At 40.9% G+C, this 19,615-nt stretch overlaps 1 pseudogene; it reads right to left on the minus strand.

The window, feature by feature from the left end:
* Positions 1–334: 334 nt before the first annotated feature.
* LOC139373516 (acidic leucine-rich nuclear phosphoprotein 32 family member E-like) lies at positions 335–15,482 on the minus strand (annotated as a pseudogene).
* Between the last annotated feature and the right edge of the window lie 4,133 nt (positions 15,483–19,615).

Genomic DNA, 19,615 nt, shown 5'->3' on the forward strand with positions numbered 1-19,615 from the left:
CTCATAGGCCTTACAGGTCACATTACACTCCCACTCCTCACATCTCACTGAATACCTTTTTATAAACAGAGAAACAGTTTGGATGGTTTGTGAAACATTTCTCATACATGAATTGGTGACGGCCAAAGATGTTTGGTCTAGCCAATGTAATATACTGAAATTCTCCCTCCTTTGGCCATTTGTTGGTAAATTGTACATCATTTGTACATAAATTGTTGCTACATGTGACATAATGTCCCTACTACTGCCTAGCAGTGAATGATATTCATGTGATTAGGTAATCATTTTCTGAAGACAAAAAACTATCAATTTATTTGAAAGCATTCTCTTTTCTGTTTATATATTGTTTTATTCAAAATCCTTATTTTAAAGATGTTTACACCACACAAAACACAACGTGTCACAACAGCCAAGGATGGAAAATAATCTATATTGAGTGTGTTAGGTCAGAGTTTGGCTTCTTGACCTGTGCTTTATATTAAAACAAAATGACGAAAAAAGTCATTAAAAAAACACACAAAAAAACACATGAAACATCAAACTGTTGGAACTGAAACTATTTACATATTGCCTTACAAATAATAGATTAAAGTTCCTGCTGTGTAAAATACCAGTACAATTATAAACTAACTTGCATCAACAGCAAGACAAAGATAAAAATTAACTTCGGGATGCGGTTCATTCCTACACTGAAGCGGTTTGACCTTAACTTTTTCAATATAAACATTATGGCCGTGCCCCTCTATCACCGTGACAACAACATTAATAGTCCGGTTACAGTATTTAAAGCTGTTAACAGATATGGCCTGTTGAACCAGAAGGAAATATATTGGTTTGCATCCGTTAAGGACAGATAAGGTTAAGGCCAAACCGCTAGGTTTGATTTAGAATACAGATTACCAGCACCAGTCCTGGAAAGCCACAGCTCTATGGCCCTAACAAATGTTGTGGTCGGTTTGCACATCAGTTGGAAATACAACTCCCCAGGGCTAACGCTGGTATTGAAACTGCTAGACTACTTTTCTGGATCTCCCAACCTCCCACGATTTAAAAAATTCCTAAAACAAGTCATGTACTGTGTGAGGGATCTAACACAGTCTTTGCTATGCTTACGGGAGACAGGACTTTCATTGATGGCTGGAAACGATCTGGTACAAATGCATTGGGGTGGCTGGGGAGAAAGAGGAGACTGCTTGTGGCAGACAGTGATGACGGTAGAGGTTCCTAAACTTCCTGGTGCCTTTTTTTCTAGCCTGGTATGCCTGGCCGCCTGAGTAGTGAGGGTGGTTCTGTGTAGAGTGTTGTCCTGTAGGGGGCATTCTCTTCTCACCGTGGCCCAGAGAGGTAGATCAGACTTGGCTGGGCCATAGAGAATGATAGAGGCCTCTAGTGGCCAAAAGGCCGTATTAGCATGGGCAGCGCCATTGAGGGCTTCCACCATTTTAATGTTGTCAACTGAGTAGGACTTCTAACTTCATTGGCTGATCCCTCCTGGTGACCATGTTGCGAGTCATCAGGAGGGATCAGCCAATCGTGAAGAAAATTGACTACTTTAAAATTGAGACTGCCCATGCAGTCACAGATGCTATAATGGCACAGATACAAAGATGAGTCCTCTATCTCTTTGGGCTGGACTCTGGGCTGCCTGGCCTGTCATGGGCCTTGGAACGTCACTGGAGTTTTGTTGAACACGAATGTCAACGAGGGACAGCGTGGGCCACTTCTGTTGTGCGGATGGCTGGTCATTGTAGCGACAGCCCTTCTTAAAATTAGCCCATAACATAAATCCAGCCCCGCCCACCCCCCTACATCCATTAATTTTAGACTGCCTGCATATTGACGAGATTTTTGGGCTGGTAATTTAACTTAGAACGATGAACAAATTATTTGTCGATAAAATCGCCTTTTCGTATAGTATCTCATATATATATTTATATATAAAAGAAACAGCCTCTACAGTGATATCTATGGTATACAAAGAGAAACAATCTGCAAGATCACACTTTTTTGTGGTTATTGTTCTACTTAGAGGTTCGCAGGGGAAAGACAAGCCTAGTCGTCGTCATCATCATCCTCCTCCTCCCCTTCGTCCTCAGCATCCCTCTTCCTCTTCTCCCCTTTGACTCCTGCCTTCTCCTCTGCACAGGACACAAGCCAATCAAAAAGTCAGACTTTGTCGGACTTTAAAAAAGGTGGCGACAATCACTTCTAATCAGGACCAAGTAAAACAGCAATCAAATCCAATTGGCATTTCCCTTCATTCTGAATTCGGCACCCTTATGATATTGTATCCACAGGCAATGTGGGAGTTGATACAAGATCCACCGTATGTTCCGCCCACCGACAAGTCTCAAAAACACCAGAGGGGGAAAACAAAACACAGTACCACTAGTATACATCTTTTCAGTCACGTAACAAAGGCCACTTTCTAGACTGAATTACCATTAGCGAAACAATGTAGAGTCTAAGGAGTCCATTTTGGTTTAATGTTAATGCGGCTCTCTTACATCAAAGTCTACTTTCAAAGGTTTCCCAAGACCTCAGATCTACTACTTACGTATAATATTGTAGCTAAGTATTTCCCCTGGCATGTTATATAGGAAAGGGTTGATTTATACTCCTTGCACACACATGCAAGTGCGCTGCTTACTGATCTCACAGTAGGCACAGCTTCCCACTCAGAGTCCTGAATGAGTAGTTCACATACAGTGCCTTTGGAAAGTTTTCAGACCTCTTGACTTAATCTACACATAATACCCCATAATGACAAAGTGAAAACAGATTTTTAGACCTTTTTGCAAATTGAAAAAGAATAACTAAAATATTACATTTACATAATTATTCAGACCCTTTGCTATGAGACTCAAAATTGAGCTCAGCTCATCCTGTTGGATTCCATTGATCATCCTTGAGATGTTTCTACAACTTAATTGGAGTCCACCTGTGGTAAATTCAATTGATTTTGGAAAGGCACACACCTGTTTATATAAGGACCTACAGTTGACAGTGCATGTCAGAGCAAAAATCAAGAATTGTCCATAGAGCAAAGAGACAGGACTGTGCCGTGGCACAGATCTGGGGAAGGCCACCAAAACATTTCTGCAGCATTGAAGGTCTCCAAGAACACAGTGGCCTCCATCATTCTTAAATGGAAGTTTGGAACCAACAAGACTCTTCCTAGAGCTGGCTTCCAGGCCAAACTGAGCAATAGGGGGAGAAGGGCCTTGGTCAAGGAGGTGACTAAGAAATCGATGGTCACTCTGACAGAGCTCCAGAGTTCCTCTGTGGAGATGGGAGAACCTTCCAGAAGGACAACCATCTCTGCAGCACTCCACCAATCAGGCCTTTATGGTAGAGTGGCCAGACGGAAGTCACTCCTCAGAAGGGCACATGACAGCCCGCTTGGAGTTTGCCAAAAGGCACCAAAAGACTGCCAGACCATGAGAAACAAGATTCTTTGGTCTAATGAAACCAAGATTAAACTCTTTGGCCTGAATGCCAAGCATTACGTCTGGAGGAAACCTGGCACCATCCCTACGGTGAATCATGGTGGTGGCAAGATTATACGTTGGGGATGTTTTTCAGTGGCCGGGACTGGGAGACTAGTCAGGATCGAGGGAAAGATGAACGGAGCAAAGTACAGAGAGATCCTTGATGAAAACCAGCTCAAGAGTGCTCAGGACCTCAGACTGGGGCGAAGGTTCCCCTTCCAACAGGACAATGACCCGAAGCACACAACCAAGACAACGCAGGAGTGGCTTTGGGACAAGTCTCTGAATGTCCTTGAGTGGCCCAACCAGAGCCCGGACTTCAACCCCATCGAACATCTCTGGAGAGACCTGAAAATAGCTGTGCAGCGACACTCTCCATCCATCCTGACAGAGCTTGAGAGGATCTGCAGAGAAAAATAGGAGAAACTCCCCAAATACGGGTGTACCAAGCTTGTAGCTTCATACCCAAGAAGATTTGAGGCTGTAATCGCTGCCAAAGGTGCTTCAACAAAGTACTGAGTAAAGGGTCTGAATACTGTCATATTTCTTTATTTTTTTTTCACTTGCAGAAATTACTAAACCTGTTTTTGCCTTGTCATTATGGGGTATTATGTGTAGATTGATGAGGTACAAAAACAACGTAATCTATTTTAGAATAAGGCTGCAACGTAACAAAATGTGGAAAAAGTCAAGTCTGAATACTTTCCGAATGCACTGTATATACATGGGAACTTTAGCCGCATTCACAAGGTAACAACTAAATGACCTGAACCATCTCTGGATTACATGTACGCAACCTGCGATACCTGTAAAGCCCAAAGGTTTTATCTGCCTACTGTGTAGGGAGGACTCTAACCTTGTTTTAAGTGTCGAAGGTAGACCTAGCTTGGCTCCAAAACACACAGATAAGTGACAAATGAATATTCACACAGGGCTGAGGAACGGATCAATAGAAGTCAAACCTTCCCGAGTCAAAGAGCCAGTTATTGCCACAAATTGAGTAACAGCCAGCATGGAGCCGATGTCAATAGAGACTTTGATGATGATGATGATGAGATCTGTGGCAGACAAACATATCTGCCACTTCCAGGCAAGAGTACTTGGGTTTGATTACTAGTGACAGGTCAACACAACAATTCTTGTCCTCACCTTCTTCCTCCTCCTCTGCGTAGTCGTCATCATCTTCTTCGTCCTGTGTGTGGAGGGGGGGGGGGGGGGGGGGTTAAGATTCTTTAAATTAAGCGTTGACTCGAGTCGCCGGATGTAAAACATTATGACGTTTTGGATAAAACATGACAGACATTTCAGTCGTCTCACCTGGATCCTTTCCTTCATCAGGTAGGAGAGCCCAACCTCTCCTCCTTCCTCCCCCTCCTCATCCTCATCTTCATCATCATAGTCCCCTGTGGGCCCGGCTCCATCCTCCCCCTCATCCTCGTCTATAAATGAAGAAGTATTTTGTTCAAGAAAGTTAGGCTGAAACATCACCAGCCCCACCGGGTGGTTGTGTTGTGGTAGCCATGCTCACCGTCGTCGTCTGCCTCTGAGTCAGGGGCCTCGTTGTCCTCCTGGTCGAAGCCGTCCAGGTAGGTGACCTGAGGCAGCAGCTCAAAGATGCTCTCACGGTACTCCTCCAGTGTGGTGATCTCACAGTTAAACAGGTCCAGGCTCTTCAGGTTCTTCAGATTTTGCTGTGGTTTTAGGAAGCAGAGGTTAGAGCTTACCAGACAATCCTTATTAACAAATTCTCTCCAAGCACAAGGCTGGCAAGCATAGCCACATATCTCCTTGTGAATGGCATGATTAGTTTAGAAATATATATATATTTTAAAGCACTTATTTCATAAAATGCAATTCTACAAATGTTGCCATGGGGCAGAGATTTTTTTGCAGTTTTAAAGAATTTCCTGCAATTCCACATATTTTGCCATGACTTATGCCACGTTAATGATATTAGTGAGAGTGACTAACAAAGAGGCCGCCTGGATGTCAGAGGCACAAGTAATGCGTGGGTGGACTCATAACCCGCAGTCCACGCCTTCATATCCTCGAGGCGGACGGGTTTAGGGTCATTAAATATTGTGCGGATGGCGGACGGGCTGAATCAAGAGAAAACAATACCTGAAATTCATAATTGTATAATTTATTTTACCAGGTGACTGAAAACACATTCTCAATTTACAGCAATGACCTGGGAAATAGTTACAGGGGAAACGAGGGGGGATGAATGAGCCAATTGGAAACTGGGATGATTAGGTGGTGATGGTAGTATGAGGGCCAGATTGGGAATGGCCTCCATAAATGTAAGAAGTTTGGAACCACCAAGACTCTTCCCAGAGCTGGCCACCCGGCCAAACAGATTAATAGGGGGAGAAGGGCTTTGGTCAGGGAAGTGACCAAGATCCCGATAGTCACTCTGACAGAGCTCCAGAGTTCCTCTGTGGAGATGGGAGAAACTTCCAAAAGGACAATAATCTCTGCAGCACTCAACCAATCAGGCCTTTATGGTAGAGTGGCCTAGCGGAAGCCACTCCTCATTAAAAGGCACATGACAGCCCGCTTGGAGTTTGCCAAAAGGCACCTAAATTACTTTCAGACCATGAGAAACAAGATTCTCTGGTCTGATGAAACCAAGATTGAACTCTTTGGCCTGAATGCCAAGCGTCACATCTGGAGGAAACCTGGTACCATCTCTGTGGTGAACCATAGTGATGGGAGCATCATGCTGCGAGGATGTTTTTCAGTGGCTAGTTAGGATCAAGGGAAAGATGAGCGGAGCAAAGTACAGAGAGATCCTTGATGAAAACTTGCTCCAGAGCGTGTCAAGGGGACAACGACCCTAAGCACACAGCCAAGACAACAGGAATGGCTTCGGGACAAGTCTCTGAATATCTTTGAGTGGCGATAGACAGAGCTCGGACTTGAACCTGATCGAACATCCCTGGAGAGACCTGAAAAGATGCTCCCCATTCAACCTTTTATTAACCAGGCAAGTCAGTTAAGATCAAATTCTTATTTTCAATGACAGCCTAGGAACAGTGGGTTAACTGCCTGTTCAGGGGCAGAACGACAGATTTGTACCTTGTCAGCTCGGGGGTTTGAACTTGCAACTTTCCGGTTACTAGTCCAACGCTCTAACTAGGCTACCCTGCCGCCTCTGACAGAGGTTGAGAGGATCTGCATAGAAGTATGGGAGAAACTCCCCAAATACAGGTGTGCCCAACTTGTTAGCGTCATATCCAAGAAGACTTAAAGCTGTAATTGCTGCCAAAGTTGTTTCAACAAAGTACTGAGTAAAGAGTCTGAATACTTAAGTATATGTGATTTCAGTTTTTTATTTTGAATAAATTAGCAAAAAAATGCAAAAAAAATGTTTTTGCTTTGTCATGTTGGGGTTGTGTGTGTAGATTGATGAAGGGAAAAACGATTTAATCAATTTTATAATTAGGCTGTAATGTAACAAAATGTCAAAGGGTCTGAATGCACTGTATCTAACTATAGAAAAGTTTAGTAACAAATAGCCTACCAAAATGTCGGAAATTATAAATAGAAACATATCTAAATCAGGCAACAAAAAAAAAAACTGCACCCACTGTTAAAAGAATTGTTCCGTCGTCTTTGACTGTAGCCTACAGTACATTTTCTATATTAGTGGGTTAGGGTCAGGTGCAAGCCATTGATATTCACTTTATTACATATCGTCGGGCGGTTGCGGATGGGTTATTAGCAATTGCGGGTGAACAAACAGCTGGACCACTACTGTGCAGGTGCCGTGCATGCCGGTTGATATTCGCCCATAATTACTACGAGTTTAGATAGCTGGCTAGAATATCTTACCAATCTAAAAAATGGTTAGCTGACATGGCTAATTGTGTGAATGATAAGAATTGCCCATCCACAACAACATTTCTAAAACACCTTGTGTATTCTACCTCAACAGTAAGTTGAGACCCTGACTTAATTCCAAAAGAAGCCTTAACGACCGGCCCTGAATAGACTTAACGACTCAACTAACCAGGGCCTCAACGTTGTTCAGCCCCTTGATCTTGTTGCCACTCAGGTTTAGATACGTCAGGTTGGGGCACTTCTCTGAAAGTGTCTCCAAATGACCTGAGATGTTGTTGTCACTCAGCTCCAACTGTGAGGAAAGAACACACAGTTTCCTGATGAATCGTTTGAAAAAAATGTAATGCTGCACATCAAAATATTGGTCATTGGGAGTAAAGCCAGAGTTTCTTATAATTCTGCAAACTAAATGATTTTGATTGAGATAATCGATTGCTCAAAAGGATCCAGCTTCCCTAATCACCTTGTGCAGCTTGGGCAGAGAGGGTAGTTTGGCCAGGGAAGTGAGTCCAACGTTGACCATGCTGAGGAATTCCAGCTCCTTGAAATCATCCGTCAGGCCCTCTACTTCACCATCACTGGTGCGGCAGTTATCCACCACCAGTTCTTCCACCTGTAGGAACAGTCATCAAGATCAACTGGACACATGACAATGAGGTGGTGCATCAAGAGATTTCATCCTGCACATGTTAATGAATGAAACCAAATTAAATGCATAGCTAGTTTGTTACATTTTTTCTTCTTCTTTGTTTGTTTGGGTTAATTCACCATGTCACTTTGTAATCTTATTACATGTTGATTGGAAAAGCTGACCCTTGACCTAAAGTCCGCTGTTTCCTGTGAGAGCACACGCCGTTTCAATTATTTTCTGCTTGAATGCTTTGTAGTGTGGACACAAGGCGGAGGAGGACCTGTCTGAAAAACGACGTGGCTGGAGTAGCTAACTAGCTACAAGGCTTCAAAAGAGGTAACAAAATAAAAATGTGCATAAACCCTGGGTGACTGACGGTGGACGCTGTATTGAAGCCAACACAGCCATCTTGGCACTCACAAAAGAATTTGGAAGCTATAGATATGCATTTATTAATGTCTAAATTCATTTTTTTAGACATTTATTCTATTAGACAACTTCATGCATACTTTTGAATTATATTATGTGAGATAAACATAAAACAATTATGAAAAGATATATCAACTGTAACTCAGTGTATAAGGAAAGTCAATTGAAATAAATTCATTATGCTCTGGGAATACAGATTTGCATCTGTTGGTCACAGATACCTTTAAAAAAAAGATAGGGGCTTTGATCAGAAAACCAGTCAGTATTTGGTGTGACCACCATTTGCCTCATGCAGTGAGACACATATGCTTTGCATAGAGTTGATCAGGCTGTTGATTTGTGTTGATTCCTGAAGTCAGCATGACAATTGCACGTAACCTCAAAACTTGAGACATCTGTGGCATTGTGTTGCGTGACAAAACAACAGATTTTAAAGTGGCCTTTTATATTAGTGTTAATGCTACAGTCACCACTAAAACAAAAATACATGCAATGGTGTCCTTGAAACATTTAATTGAAATACTGTAGAATTACATTCATTCCTATTGAGGACTGTTCCTACTGGGGAGTGCCAATATGACCGACCGGTGACATCAAAGCCTCGCAATGGCCAATACATAACATCACCAATTAAGGTTTATAGACATAATTGGTGTTAACCCATAGCAAGCCCTAGTTATCGTCTAGCAGCTCAACATTTGTTAATGACAGGTTAGCTAAGCTACAGTTAGCAAACGCACTAGCTCGCTAACAAGGTGTCTAGCTAGCTGGGGAGCAAAAAAAGTAATCCTAATTTCCTAGGTAAACATGTTTGCTTCTCATGCTATTTAGTTAAGTTATTTGGACAGAAAATAGGAGACAGTGAGTCTAGAAACCAACTACTAGCCAAGATGTCAGCAAGATAGTAGTCATGCTAGCTAGTTGGCTAAAAACAATTGTGACAATGATTGTCGTGGTTGACACATTGTTAAGAAATTGAACGATGGTTTTGTACAATGTACTATGTTTATATCAGCATGTGTGGGATATTTTGGTTTTACTACGTTCAATCTTCTCTGTGTGATGTTTTGGAAATTGGGACATTTCGGAGTACAACGCATTTCTCATCCCTGGATTGAGGTATGTGTCTGTGGACACTCTGCGGTGTCTTAATCTACACAGTTGCTGGTTTGAATCCATGTGCCCATGAGCAAGGTCATTAACCCTAATTGCTCCTGTAAGTCGCTCTGGATAAATGACAAAAAACGTTTTTTTAAATGAATTGTCAGGGAGACTCAGAGTCCTGGAATGTAATTGCGTGAATGCTGTAGGCATGGATAAATGACAGCCAGAAGGGCTACGAGACTGACGGACAGCTTGTATCTCATACCTGTTTAGCTAGCTAGCTACTTTTCATTGTCGCCAGAAGTTGTGATCACTGTGACATTGACAGGCATGAAATATCAGGTGCCACAGTCTCTTCAGTAAAAATTATTAATATTTTGTTTTAACAAGTTTAACAGGATAATTCCAAAATGTGTATTCATAAATTGAGTCCCAGTTTTTTTGTGTACTATTTCATCCAATTGTGTACTATGTCGTCCATTTTGTATGATACGTTACGTCCTGCAATTTTTTAAAAATGTGTGTACAATTGGTACGATATGATATGAATCCAATTTGTACGAGATGTTACGAATGTGTTGTGCTTAAAGATCCCGGACTACATCTTTAACTTCTTTGGGACTGGGGGGCAGTATTGAGTAGGTTGGATAATAAGGTGCCCAGAGTAAACCACCTGCTACTCAGTCCCAAAAGCTAGAATATGCATATAATTATTAGATTTGGATAGAAAACACTCTGAAGTTTCTAAAACTGTTTGAATGATGTCTGTGAGTATAACAGAACTCATATGGTAGGCAAAAACCTGAGAAAAAACCCAACCAGGAAGTGAGAAATCTGAGGTTTGTAGTTTTTCAAGTCATTGCCTATCGAATATAAAGTGTCTATGGGGTCATATTGCACTTCCTAAGGCTTCCGCTAGACATCAACAGTCTTTAGAACCTTGTTTCAGGCTTCTCCTGTGAAGGGGGAGGGAATGAGAGCTGTTTGAGTCTGGTGTCTGGCAGAATGCCATGAGCTAAATCATGCACGCAGCCGTGAGAGGTAGCTGCGTTCCTTTTCATTTCTAAAGACAAAGGAATTGTCCGGTTGAAACATTATTGAAGATTTATGATAAAAACATCCTAAAGATTGATTCTATACATCGTTTGACATGTTTCTACGAACTGTAATATAACTTTTTGGACTTTTCGTCTGAACTTTCGCCTGGACTTGCCCGCGCCTCGTGAGTTTGGATTTGTGAACTAAATGCGCAAACAAAAAGGAGGTATTTGGACATAAATTATGGACTTTATCGAACAAAACAAACATTTATTGTGGAACTGGGATTCCTGGGAGTGCATTCCGATGAAGATCAAAGGTAAGTGAATATTTATAATGCTATTTCTGACTTTTGTGACACCTCTCCTTCTTTGGAAAATGGCTGTATGGTTTTCTGTGGCTAGGTGCTGACCTAACATTATCGCAAGGTGTGCTAAAGCCTTTTTGAAATCTGACACAGCGGTTGCATTAAGGAGAAGTTTATCTATAATTCCATGCATAACACTTGTATCTTTTATCAATGTTTATTATGAGTATTTCTGTAATTTGATGTGGCTCTCTGCACTTTCACCTGATGTTTGTTTGAGACAATGCATTTCTGAGCATAACATCAATTTCAAATCAGGTTTTTGGACATAAAGATTAACTTTATCCAACAAAACACACATTTATTGTGTAACATGAAGTCCTGTGAGTGCCATCTGATGAAGATCATCAAAGGTTAGTGAGTAATTTAATCGCTATTTCTGACTTTTGTGAGCCCACTCCTTGGCTGGAAATGGCTGTATGGTTTTTTGTGACTAGGTGCTGACCTAACATAATCGTTTGTGCTTTCGCCGTAAAGCCTATTTGAAATCGGACACTGTGGCTGGATTTACAAGAAGTTTATCTTTAAAATGGTAGCGTCCCACATATCCCAGAGAGGTTTTAAGAGACTGATAACAAGAAACGTGTTATTGCAGTCGAGATAGGACAAGTATATCTTGCCCTTTTACACCATCTCAGATATGTTATCCCAGACTGTACTAACAAGAAGATACTAGGAAGAGAATCTCTTGCGGAGGGACCAAGTCCTCCAGCATTATAGTTAATCATCTTCCAAAAATGCAGACTCTCGCCTCACTTTTACTTACGCCTACTTCTTGTTCTGAGGGAGAGGAACAATGCAACTAGGTGGGACGCTTTTACTGCAGAGGAGCGGGAGTGTGGTCACCTTTGTTATTAATAGCCTATTTCCTACACCACCTGATGGGCACCTTTCGCGACTGTCAAAGCTGGAATCCAACGAGATAAATTGCACACAGCAACACCCTCCCATGGAAGCCCTCTGCTCTTAACTGAAACAAAAAAGCAGCCATGCTTATGCAACTTAGGCAACTTTATAGTGTTTTGTTTTTTTGTGTTATTTCTTACATTATTAGGCCAGAATGTGTTTTGTGTTATTACATACAGCCGGGAATAACATCCGGGAATAACTTTATCACAAGCATTTTGCTACACCCGCAATAACATTTGCTAAACACGTGTATGCGACCAATAAAATTTGGTCGGGAGAATTTTGCAGGTTTAAAGCTTATTTCCTACAATTCCTACAATATTTCATACAATTCGGAGCAAAAGAGTAAGTCTGCTTCATGTTTTCATTTTTGTCATACTGGTATCATCACAGCCCTAGTTGTTATCACCAATGCTGGCCAAATGAAAATTTGGCTTTGGTCAGAGAAGAGGAAGAGAGAGGCCCAAAATCTCTTCCTCCAGCAGGTGGCGTTTTTTTATTGTTTCGCCCACCAAGCATGGACTTTGGTGGACAACGACTCCCAATGTTAGGGCGGAGAAACCTCTCGTCGATATATCTATAATCTTTGCTATGGTGTGTTCCGTTTGCGACTAGCTACGTCAGTTCTTAGTGAGTGGGGAACTATTGTGGCAAAAATCAAAATAACACCCTTCTCATTGACTTCAGTACCAAATAATACAATACTGTGACTAATAAATGATTATTGATAATAACAACATGTTACAACTACAAATCATCTTGGCTTTTGATTCAGTTTGTAGCTTGACCGCTTTCGGGGCCGAGGTTCACAAGTTTACGGCCCTCAATTTTTTAAAATATTTTTACATTTTTTATTTAACCTTTATTTAACTAGGCAAGTCAGTTAAGAACAGATTGTTATTTACAATGACGGCCTACATTTCCAGCAGTATCATTATTATGTATATTCTTATTCAAAATAAGTAATGATACAAACGAAAAATACAAACAAACCTCTAAAGCCTTTCTTATATTTCTTAAAAGTTTTAAACGTGGTAGACAGGGTCTCAAATGCATTCTCAGAACCATGTTTGTTTCAGCACCCTCTTACGGTACAAAGCTCCGCTGCTACAAGGCGTTGAGATGATGTGCAATCAGTATGTAGTTTCAGTTGTGGTAGTCAGTCATTTTTTCTATACTTGGCAGCACAGGGGCCTTGGAGAGTGATGGTTATGAGGAATGGCTAAGTAAGTTGAAGTGTTAGATTTAATATTGGCATCAGGGAAATTGACTCCAGTTGACTTGCACTTGTATAGCCTACATGTGAGTTGTATTCAAGAAACCTTGAATAATTCCAAGCATGATGCTACCCTTTTTTGTCTATAGGCACTCCTCGGGTGGTTATTCGGGTGTTGCACAAAATAGCACTGTACTTGTACCAAACAGGGTTGTGGTCAATTCAGAAAGTACACTGGAATTCCAATTCCCTTCAATGCTTTTCAATTAGGAAAATGTGGAATTGGAATTTGGTTTACTTTCTGAATTGACTGGAATTTAAATGAATTGACCCTAACCCTGGTACCAAGTTATATATGGCAAAGTGTTTTAACAATGTTATTTATCACCAACAAAATGTGTATACAATGTGTATATAAATCATACCACTAAGATATAAATAACACGCTCCTCAAAACCAGAGATGGCATTGTCACTGTCTTAGCCTGGTTTTATCTTCCCGTAATACCTTGATTGAACCAGTTCTGTGCGCATCATCTCGATATTGTCGTCAAGAGAGGAACATCAGTTGAGATGTAGCCTACATCCTATACAGAAGCATCTGCACAATGGACTTCACTGCCGAATGCACAGCAGAGTTCTGTAACTATAGAAATTGTAAGAGAAATAGATTTGCCGAATGAAGGCAAGAGTCAGTGGCATGAATGAATGGGTTTTGTCCATCCTCAGACAAGCGCAGGCTCTGAGGGTTGGGGGTTTTACTGTAGCCTAATCTACTAAATAGAGGCGGAGGTCTGAGCCCCGCACGCCATCTGCCATATTACTTACATTCGTAAAACGCAGAGCAGGACCACAAACTCTGATACACTTGAATGTGTATATATATATAATATAAATATATAATATAAATATATAATATAAATATATATATATGTATGTATGTATGTATATATATATATATATACACACACACACACACCTTTTACAAAGACGTCGTCGTTTCCTACAGAGCAAAAGCCTGTTGTTACATAATCACTATCACATGGAGGCGAAAGACAACTTGCTTTTCGAGTACAGTAGGCTATTTAAATGGCCGGCTGGGTGAGTCGCATAGGCTATAGGAAATTCGTTTGGAAGTAGACTTTCTACATTTGGATTTAGGCCTACTATATAATACGCATAATTTATCCGTTTGCGTGTGTCTAAATTGAGATAAACCGGTTATAGCCATCAAAATGGGCTCGTGTATAGATGCAACAAAATGACTTCCACTCCCCGCACGTCAGAAATAGGGCTCAAAAGCCTGCACTGTACAAAAAAAAACACACAAAAAAACAGCTACACTGACGCCACCGTAGTCAGTGCCTGCGCGTCTCGCTCCGAGAACGGTCAACTCGCGTGCGTGCTGGTTTTAAATTGCGTATACATTCTTGCAGGCGTTGTTCATGTAACATCGAAATATTGATGTTTACATCCAGTGGACTTAAAATACTATGGTAAAAGAAATGGTTATTAGCTAAACCCATTCGATTAGTAAAATGTCCGCTCAGAGAAACCAACCAGCTCGTTTGTGCCATTTGGTTAACCCGGTAAGACAGGTCAAAAGGCTCGTTACGCATGGAAAGCTTACGTTTTTACATTCGACTTAAATCGTTATTTGCATCGGCATCCACATGGAATAACACCAGGGAACTTTCAAGACAAACCAATAAATCGCGTCTCAAAAGTTATTTCACATTTCCACGGCAGTCGTGAATTCTCTGTATTTGGATTAGCCTGCTGTACTACAGGAGTCAACACGACGTCACCAGAGCCTTATTACGATGTTATTGGCTTTTCACAATTTAATTACTCTCACAACAATAGCATAATGTTCTTCATAATTATGTCCGCTCCGCCACCTTGAACGTTCAATGGATCTCTGGCCGGGCGCAAGACAAGGAGGATGATAGCAAAGGCAGTGTTGCAGATCTATAAAATGTTATAAGAATCACAAAGCGACCAAAATTGCTGTGTGGATATTTGCAGTTCATTTTTGTACAGCAACAAACATATATTGTGATAGGACGAATAATCAGAATCCCCAAAAACAAAACAAAAACTTGTAATCGGACTCGCATCCTCTCTTCTTGTCCATGTGCAGAGCGGAGCCTCGCAAGAAGTCCGCTCTTCTCTGGGTTATCGGCTCGCATAGTTATCACCTCATTTTTAAGATAACTTACCTCCGCTGGTGTCCTATTCCTCAATTCTAAACTGATCCTCTTCTTCATCTCCATTATTAATAAAATATAAAACACTATGTTAACGTAAAAAAAATGCCAATCAAATTTTCTGAAACTCCAGTGCTTGGACCCACAGCTCAGCTTTCTTGGATGGCCACAGTTCTCTTACTGATCCTCCATGATACTTCGCACCCAGCCCCCTCTATCAAATCCCGCCCTGTGGAGTTCTTGATAGGCCAGTCCTGTCTTCCCTAATTTTAATCGGATGATCGACACACCAATCAAACAGATCATGCCGATCAACATAAACCGCCGGAGGTGATTGGTTGTGATTGCGCGCGCAGTAGATTTAGATGGGTCAATGCGAACGTCAATATCTTCATTTAAACCGTCGGGGGTCGCCACTAGTTAGCACAGCCACAAAGTCATAATTATGGATAAACCACGCCCATTTCTAAAATGTATCGTCTTAACCCTAATTTTAACCACACTGCTCACTGTAAGCCTAACATTAAATTAAGACCAAATGCCTAATTTTTGTAGCCAATTTTGACTTTGTGACTGTGTCATCTGGCGGAAACCAAGATTAGAGTGGCTGCCGATCCGACTTTTCTTTGACCTTTTATCCTCCGGACAAAAAATCCTGATGCTTCTGCACATGTGCGGTTCACGTTCTGCGCATGTGTTTAAATTCTACTTTACGTACAGGCTGTGTTCGAGAAGATCAACACCGTAATGTATCATGGGTAAATTGTGACTGATTGATCTACAAATAATAATGAGTACTAGTTATTTATGATACAAGGTTCTTTGTAGATCAGTCAGTCGGAGGTCGCCTCTACTGTCGGCTACAAACAAGCCCATAGCCTCTGCTCTACCAGAGATCAGTAGCCTACATATGTAATGATGAGATGCTCATGTCTCCACCCTAGCAATGAGAGTCGTTGTCCCATTGCGGGAAGGCAGAATAATCACAGAGAAACGCTTTGGTCTTATTTTGGACAGATTTTGGTACGAGTGAAACCTCTCGCTTGATCTCTTCCTCTCTGGCTCTACTCGTAGAGAACAGGCTACTCTGGCAATGGTGTTAATTTAATAAAGTTAGATCAAAGCTGAATCAATGGGCGCATTCGAGCAGATCACTTATGTCAAATTGGTGACCCAATGGTCACGCCTTCCAGAGTGTGTTGCATTATGGGGATAAAAATTGTCCGATTTGCGACTACATGACAACTGCATGAACTTTACAAAGAAATATGTGATCAAAGGTCATTAAGTTTTGACTGCAGTCTAGTGCAAATCTCTGCAGTTGCTCTTCACCAACTTTATCATGCATCCATCTTTAAATAATATTTTATTATTAACAGCAAATCAATACAAAAAGTACATTGGGGAACACAAGTATATATAAAGAATATACAAAGGACAATTGGGATAGGTGGTACAATATTATTGTGCAGCCATCACCTGCATAGAGTACCATAGTATCAGTCATAATACCCATAAAACCTAGCGGTCAAACAAGGAAATTGTTCCAATAGTTTTTTTCACCATTCATTTTCCCATAGGGGATTTTAGAAATACTTACAATAAGGGCTGTGTTTTGTGTAGGCTTACCCTGGCGTGACGTTTTGATAACCATGTACATCTCTTTAGGACAAGGTGACTTTTATCAAGATATTTGCCTGTATTTACCCCCCAAAAATAACTACAAATGCCATGATGATCTGGATGAGACTGCCGAATAGAGGCAAAGGTAAGAATCTCTGGATGAACTATCTAATGTTAGTCATTCATAAATTGTCTACATTTTTTTTTTATGACAATTTCTGTGAACTGTCTTGTGCAAGTTTTAAACTGACAATAACTGTTAGCAAAGGTGTCAGCTAGAGATGACTACGGAATTCATAGTCTTGCATTATGTCTACTTTGACGCTAATTAGCATTTTCGGATCTAAGCGAAGATAGAGCTGAATATATTGATTAAAGTCGCCTTGGCCGGGAGAGATTGACATGGTTATCAAAACGTAAGCCTACACGAAACACAACCATTAAATTCCCTATGGGAAAAAATGAATGGTGTAAAAACGATTGGAGTCATTTCCGTGTTTGACCGCTAGGTTTTGTGGGTATATTATGACACCCCCACTGTGGGGCTCTATTGTCAACCAATCATTAGGATGTTTTTGTTTGCTCACGCAAATGTGACCAAAGACATAACTGAAACAGGAACTAACTTCGCATGATTCATGTACACAGTGAATATGTGAATGTGATATTTGAGTCTCTCACCAATTGGTAGTACAACGTACGCACATGTATTTATATATATTTTAAAACACTACAAAGAAAAACTGATAAACAATGTTGCACTGAGCCGCATCAGTGTTCGACTTTCGGCTGTCACAGATGCATCCCCCAGACTTCACTCCTGGACTTTCGTCTACTCTAGTCGTTTGCTTTTGCCTTACCATTCAAACGAACCCACTGTCTGCAAGATCGAATCATAATAGTATTCTACATAACATAACCACATATTAGGTTCTGTTATGTAGAATACTATTATATATAACAGAACTGAATATAATAGCGTAGTATTACTTTACTCTAAGACAAAAACGCTACCTCATTTCCCCCTCGTGCGTCCAAAATTCAACAGCGCGCGTCACTCGGCAAAATACACAGGTAAACTAATTTACAGTTTAACACCATCTGCTCTAAAATTCGTTCACTCTACATCATTAAAAACAACACTGAACGCTAATTCGAAACAACAATGTACAACTCAAGAAGATCTAAATGCATATCTCCGTGAAACTGATTTAGATCAATGGTGGGTATGCAGATGCTGCATGGACGTTTTACCGGTAAAACTTATATTATAATTCACCATTTACAGTGGGAAATGTGAGGGGAAGGAAACCACAAAAAAACATGTTTGCGTAAAGTAGAAGTAAAGAAACGTAAGCTCAGAACCTGAAATATCTGACCCACAGCCTTAAACCAGAACTCCACCCACTCTTTGTTCTCTTTGGTGCCTTTATTCAAGAGCAACAGCCTTTAATTCCCTTACGTTTTACGTTTTATGCATTTTTCAGGAACTTGAGGTTTAAGGTCTAGAATGTGAAACATATTCATAACCCCCCAATATGTTTTTAAATGTGGAGTCCAAGGCAGCCAACATACTTGCTCTACCATTTGAAATGCAAGGCAGAATATCCAGTTGAAACTGTAACAAAATGGCTGACCATGAACCACCCCATGCATGGGGGCTTAAAGAGGACAGGCAGTAAGCCACACCATCTGTGCAATGTTGCTTTGCTCTCATAGACCAAAGTCCTTTGCACTCAGTCTTGCTTCATATCAAGAATGTGGTGTTTTAAAAGCTATGCTTGCACTCTAATCTTTCATTATTGATCAAATGGGGATGGAGACTCAAAATTACATGTCTGTTCGATGGTATTACTATAAATCTGTGTAGGCCTATTTTGTGTATTTGTCTTGGACAAATGTGTGGTCTTATGATGCAAAATTGCAGGAAACATAATGTATTCCAAAACATGCACATTAGGCTCAAGCTCTATTGATTTAGTATGTCACGTTATCATAAAGTATCCGCTAACCCATTGTAAAAAATAAAATAATAATGTTAATAGAATGACAAAGGATGAATGCAATGCCTCAAGGTGACCACCAGAGGGACAACCCACACTGACCTCTGAGAGGAGTGAATATCCTGAGACTCACTCACTAAGCTGATTTGTTCATCAAGTTACCAGAATGGAGTTTGACATCCAACGTGGCTCTGTCGCCATGAGCGTTTATTTTAAATGTTTTAGTGTCACTTATGGATCCACAGATATTGCACACCAAGTCATGAGAAATGTAATTGTTTAAGTCATTATTACTACACTCGGGCTCTGGAGTGGTGCAGCGGTCTAAGGCACTGCATCTCAGTGCTAGAGGTGTCACTACAGACCCTGGTTCGATTCCAGGCTGTATGACAACCGGCCTTGATTGGGAGTCACATAGGGCGGCGCACAATTGGCCCAACCACACCTCTAGTAACTGTACAGGAGGAAGTTATCTTCCCAAAAAACAGTGTGCTGTACTATCAGTGTCCACAAGATGGCAGACGGGCGCAAGGATGAAGTCAAAACCAGATAAAACTGGATATGTGTAATTGCAATGCCTTGTAATCCTGGTACATGCATTTTTAATTGCAAATCGCTAGAGGGTGCAATAATGCTTCAACCAACGAGTTTATCTGCCTTGTCAACTTTGACTTTGAATAGAGGCTTAATAATGCAGTTGTAATATTCACATAATGTTTACCACAACTTAGCCATTATTCTAGCTACTA

This window comes from Oncorhynchus clarkii, chromosome 18 (genome assembly GCF_045791955.1).
Source record: "Oncorhynchus clarkii lewisi isolate Uvic-CL-2024 chromosome 18, UVic_Ocla_1.0, whole genome shotgun sequence".
In the NCBI taxonomy this organism is placed as follows: Eukaryota; Metazoa; Chordata; class Actinopteri; order Salmoniformes; family Salmonidae; genus Oncorhynchus; species Oncorhynchus clarkii.